Source organism: Egretta garzetta, unplaced genomic scaffold (assembly GCF_000687185.1).
Source record: "Egretta garzetta isolate BGI_Z169 unplaced genomic scaffold, ASM68718v1 scaffold27, whole genome shotgun sequence".
NCBI lineage: Eukaryota > Metazoa > Chordata > Aves > Pelecaniformes > Ardeidae > Egretta > Egretta garzetta.
Genome location: NW_009260400.1, coordinates 2,755,865 through 2,760,891, shown reverse-complemented (window position 1 = coordinate 2,760,891; position 5,027 = coordinate 2,755,865). Strand labels below are relative to the sequence as shown.

The 5,027-nt window shown below is 43.0% G+C and overlaps 1 protein-coding gene across 2 annotated transcripts in view; it reads left to right on the top strand.

Annotated features, from left to right (window-relative positions):
- The window catches only part of NUTF2 (nuclear transport factor 2), a 28,109-nt gene that overhangs the window by 19,591 nt on the left and 3,491 nt on the right, over positions 1 to 5,027 (top strand). The window lies entirely within an intron of this gene.

Genomic DNA, 5,027 nt, shown 5'->3' with positions numbered 1-5,027 from the left:
TGAACCGCTAAACTTACCCAGTCTCCTGTTCTTGTGACAGAATGCTGGATCTAAGAATACCAGGGCCACAGACTCATAAGCTAATTACACTATGTATCAATGAAAGAAGTTGTTCTGGAATCTGCAAAAAATACCCTATATGTAAAGTCAGCTGTGGGCAGAGCTTGCTCACAGAGGGCAGTTTAAAAAATGTGACATTCCATAGCTATAGTTAAAGTTATGGTTTTGTCAGGGTTTGGTCCAGCCATGCTGTCAAGTCAGGACTCTAAAGCCATCCAGTCTTTAGAGTTACTTGAACCCAGTTTCTGTTAAGATAGCTGTTTAGGTTTCCTTTTCCTGTTAACTCTGAATGACACCTCTGTCTCACCTTCAAACTGCCACTGGCTGTACTGTTAGCTAAGCAAACACAGGACTGAATCTTTGAATCTGCTTGCTTAGCTGTTCTCTTTAATTGTTTGGGTTGGGCAGTTGAGAAGAGCGTTCCCAGTGTATCGTGTCCACTTGTAAGCCTAACGTAGGTAGCTTTGGCTCTCCTTAAAGTTGCTCCCTGCTTCCTAGCTGCAAGTTGGATTCCAGCTTGCTTGTGTGCAGGTGGGACTGAGCAACACTCGGAGAAAAGACAGCCACATGTGGCCATGGAAGGCACTGAGTTGCAGGGCAGGGTCTGACGTCAGACATTGCTGATCTCATCTGTTGTACTGTTGGGTGTGCGCAAAACTCAATGACATGACCAAGACTTTTTGACTGAACGTCTTGGGCCACTCACATCTGCACCTGGTTTTGCATAGTCCTGTTTTTAAGGTTATTACATAATCGTTAAGCAGATCACAGCTTGCAACACTGACTGTTGAATCCTGTGGCAAGATCAAGTCCTTAAAGATTCTGTAAAGCTTTTGGGTTTTCTCATCCTTTAGTATGGTTGTTAGGGTTGTAGATGCAGTCTGGGAGCTTTCCATAAATACCATGGTTTGGAGTAGTATTTCTTACTCTGCTGTTTTTATCCTCTGAGTAATTTGGGGATCATGTGATAGTGCGTCTAGGTACTTGGAGAGAACATACTGGGTTAAAGTATGCCTACTATGATCAAATCCAACTTGTTTGTGAATTTTTAGTGGGAGGGGTGACATTCTTCCACTCTTCACCTGTATGTGTCTCCAATCTTAGCTTTAAAAAGCACATTTAAATGCCTGGGAAGCGCTGCTCCTCACCAAGGAAGTGTCCAGAAAGTCAACTTGGAACTTTTGAATTCTTGCTTCTACCTTGCATGATACTTATACAGGTGGACAAATGAAATAATCGGTAACGGTCTGTAGCATGACCTACAGAAACCATTTCTGCCATTGGTTGTCATACGTAGAGAATACTTTTTCTCGTGCTCACATGTAGGTGGTGAGAGCCATTTTAATCAATCTCAGTGCTGTTCGCTGTACAATACAGTAGCTGATATCAGCTGGGTTCGGTTAGTGCATTTTAACAAGTGGCTTATCTGTAGCTCCAGGTGAAGGGGGTACACTTTAACATGCAAACATGGAGCAGCAGGGTTAATTTTATTTAAAGGTGGCCTTCTTAATGGCATGGCTGTTCTGCACGGCTCGCATCTGTTGGCCTCGAGGAAAAATATAGAGAAATTTGCAAAAGGAAGGGGACTTTCAAGACCATCAGTAGGAGGGTTTGGAGGGAAAAGCCATGCTTCTTCCTTACTGGTTTGTTATCCTTTTCATGGGACTGTGAGCCCAGTTCTTCAGAGCCCAGTACAATCAATGCATATGCTTTTGAATCCTCTGCAGTTTTTCAAAACTTGCATTGTTTTATGTAATGAAGGAGCATGCATAATGTTGAATAGAGTAATCCAAGAAAATAATAACGTTAAAATACCTGTAACATGCCCTTTCTAAGAAGTCATTCTTGGCATGAGATTTAAATGGATTTTTTTCTTAGTTGCTCAAATTGCTAGTCCCAAAAGTTCAGTGGAAACTTATTCTTAAGTGAGCTGGGCACATCTTGTGTTTCTTCCTTAAAATATTATATTTTGATCTTGTCAGATTTTAGGGGGGAAAAAACCAAACCAAAGCAGAAAAACTTTCCACTGTCCCTGCATATACTGTGGGGTGACCTGCTACCAAATTGTCACAAAGCCTCAGCTCTCTTCTTAACTGTACAAGAACCATTCTGAAGAAATAATGGGGTCAAGGACTATTACTGTCAAACTTTCTATTTCCTTTACCAGAGTAGTATTCCTTAAGTAAACTGGCAGGTTTGGGTTGTTCTAAGCCTCTGGCCTTCCCTGTTGAGGGGGATTTAACTGGGGTCAGTTGAAGTTGTGACTGCCCCGTGACAAGGTCAGGATGTGTGTTTGCCTCTGTGCTGCTCCAGTCTATAGCCAAGCATGCCAATATGAACTGTAAATTAAAAAAAAAAAAAAGCAACATCTTTTGCAGCAGAATAATCATATGCACCGAGGGGACCAGACAGAACAGCTTCTTGGAGAAGATGTTGGAGAGTAATAGAGCATCAATGTAGGGTGAATGTTGCTTGTGAGGATCTAACTCACTGGCAGCAGCAGTCCAGTAATTGCTTTAATGGCAAAGTGTGTTTTCAAGTAAATATATGAAAGATCCTCTTCAATGGATGTTGGGATAGGTAGTAATGGGTTTTTTTTATCCTTTTCTAGAGGTATAATAAATATACCTCCACTTATTCCAATGCTGTTCATTGTTTTCATTGCTGTTCATTGTCTGGGTGCATGCTTGCTTGCTTCAACTAGGAAGAGTAAGCATCAGTTTAAGCCTTTAGGAGCGAGTTTCACTTGGTGTGATGCTACTTTGCCCACGTGCATCCAGAATGTTACCCAGTATTTTCAGCGTGCTTCACCTAGTAACGTATTTCTCCTGTCATGCTCAGGCAGACGATGACCAGGTTCTAGGCTTCCACCAAACCTTTTTGTTGAAAAGTTTGCAAGGTGCCTGGGTGTGTACCAACGAAGTCTTCAGGCTAGCCCTCCACAACGTTTAGCCCTCTGCCTTGTCTCTCTTCCATGCAGTCCTCGCTGTCCTGGCTGAGTAAGGAGCGCTCTTTTCTCCCTCTTCTGTCACTTAAGCTCGGCTGAGAAGCATGGCTGTGGCTTGGGTGTTCTCAGAGTAAGCTGGCAGATCATCGGCTCTCCCCCCAGAGTGTGAATTTTGAAGTGATTGTTGCAGGATTTCGAATAACTAATTGTTATGTGGTGTTTCCTAGTCTTAAAAGGGAAAGGAGATTTGCAATTAAAATCACTGGATGTTTTTGGAATGCATGCTGAACACTTAAAGCATTGCTTAAAGCCTGTCCATGAGGCTTAACATCTGAAAGAACCTGCTATCTTAAATAATTAGCCTTTCCTTTGAGATAAGGATAGCTGCAAGCCTGCAGGTCACTCAACGGCTGCATGGGAATGAGTAAAACTGTCTCTGACTGGACAAGAGGAGAAAAGCTGTGCAGCTGAAGTTGGTTTGCAAAGCAGTGTTGCATCTAATGCTCTGACATGATCCATGGCTCTGTGAGCTGAGGGCTTTCTGCAGTTCTGAGCCTGCAGGTCAGAAGGGATGTAGGAAAAACTGGAAGAGGTGAAAAAGCTCTTGTGTCGGGGTTCAAGAGCTTGTGGAGATGGGAGAGGAGGTGGCTAAGGGCAATCTGCCTGAAATGTAGGTGGAAAGTGGTCGAGTACTTCCAGCAGCCTGAAAGCAAACTGGTTTTGGCGGTGCCAGACAGTGTAATGGGGGACAGTGGTTGCAAACCGTAACTTCAGAGGTTCAGATTGAACACAAGGGAAGGATTTTTTCACTGAAAGGCTGAAACCCTGGGAGATGGTGCCTGGACACCTTGTGAAATGTCTGTTCTTGGGAGGCCTGGAAGACTCTGCCAGACAAAGCTGTGGCTGATGTGATGCTGCTGGTAGTCCATGCTTGTGCTGAGCCCAAGGCCGGACTGGAAACCGGAGGATCCTTCCAATCTGATTCTGTGACTTCTTTTAATTTTTATTTTAATTCAAGGATGTCATGAAAGAATTTGAACTGCGTAAAGGAAAGCTTTGTAGGAGAAATAAAACCCCTGTGTTTCAAGCCTGGGCTCGCATCTGGAATGCAAATTTTGAGTTGGACATAGGTGAATTTGGAGTGGAAAGTCAGGGTAAAGAGTTTGTGATGTGATCTGAGCTGTGATGAAGATCCAAAATAAAATGGGATAGGATCAGTCTATGCCTTCTAGAGCATCTCAAGTCACTCAGCTGTGGGTCTTTCCTATATGTTAATAGGATGTAACGGACTATACATTTCCATCCGCCATAAATACAGCCTAGGATTTTCCTTGGTTTTAAAGTATATTGCTACCCTGTGCTGTGAAGACATAACATGAAAGGAATAAAGAAAGCAATAATGCGTGACTTCATTGTGGGAATTTGCCATATGCACAACAGCAATCGTTTTGGGAAGAATTCCCTTTCCATTTAGTCTTTTTGCATGTGTTCAGTCCTGAATTGCATAAGAAAGGAGGAAATTCTCCCCAAGCCAAAGCGCCAAGAGCTGCAGCACAGCTCGGCTTACCAGTAATTGAGGAAACCTACACTAAAAATGGTCTGGTGGTGATACCTTTTTTCCCAGAGGTGTATTTTTTAAGTGTACTCATGTCAGTAATGACACGCTCAAATTTGGTCTGAAAACTACTTATGCAACCTGTAATGGATGCCTCAGTGACCTAAGAGGAAGAGACCATAGGGCAGCTGAGAGTACATTAAATGCTTATTAATAGTGTTGATTAAAAGTGATTCATGCTGAAACAATTATGCCTGGCTGGTTTAAACTGTGCCATTAGAAAGGAGCTGACACGAATATGAATTCATTCCAACTCAGTCCAAAAGGGCTGCATTACTCAGCACAGTCTTGTTCAACTTATTCATCAATGACCTGGATGAGGGGACAGAGTGTACCATCAGCAAACTTGCTGATGACACAAAGCTGGGAGGAGTGGCTGATAACACCGGAACGCTGCACTGCCAT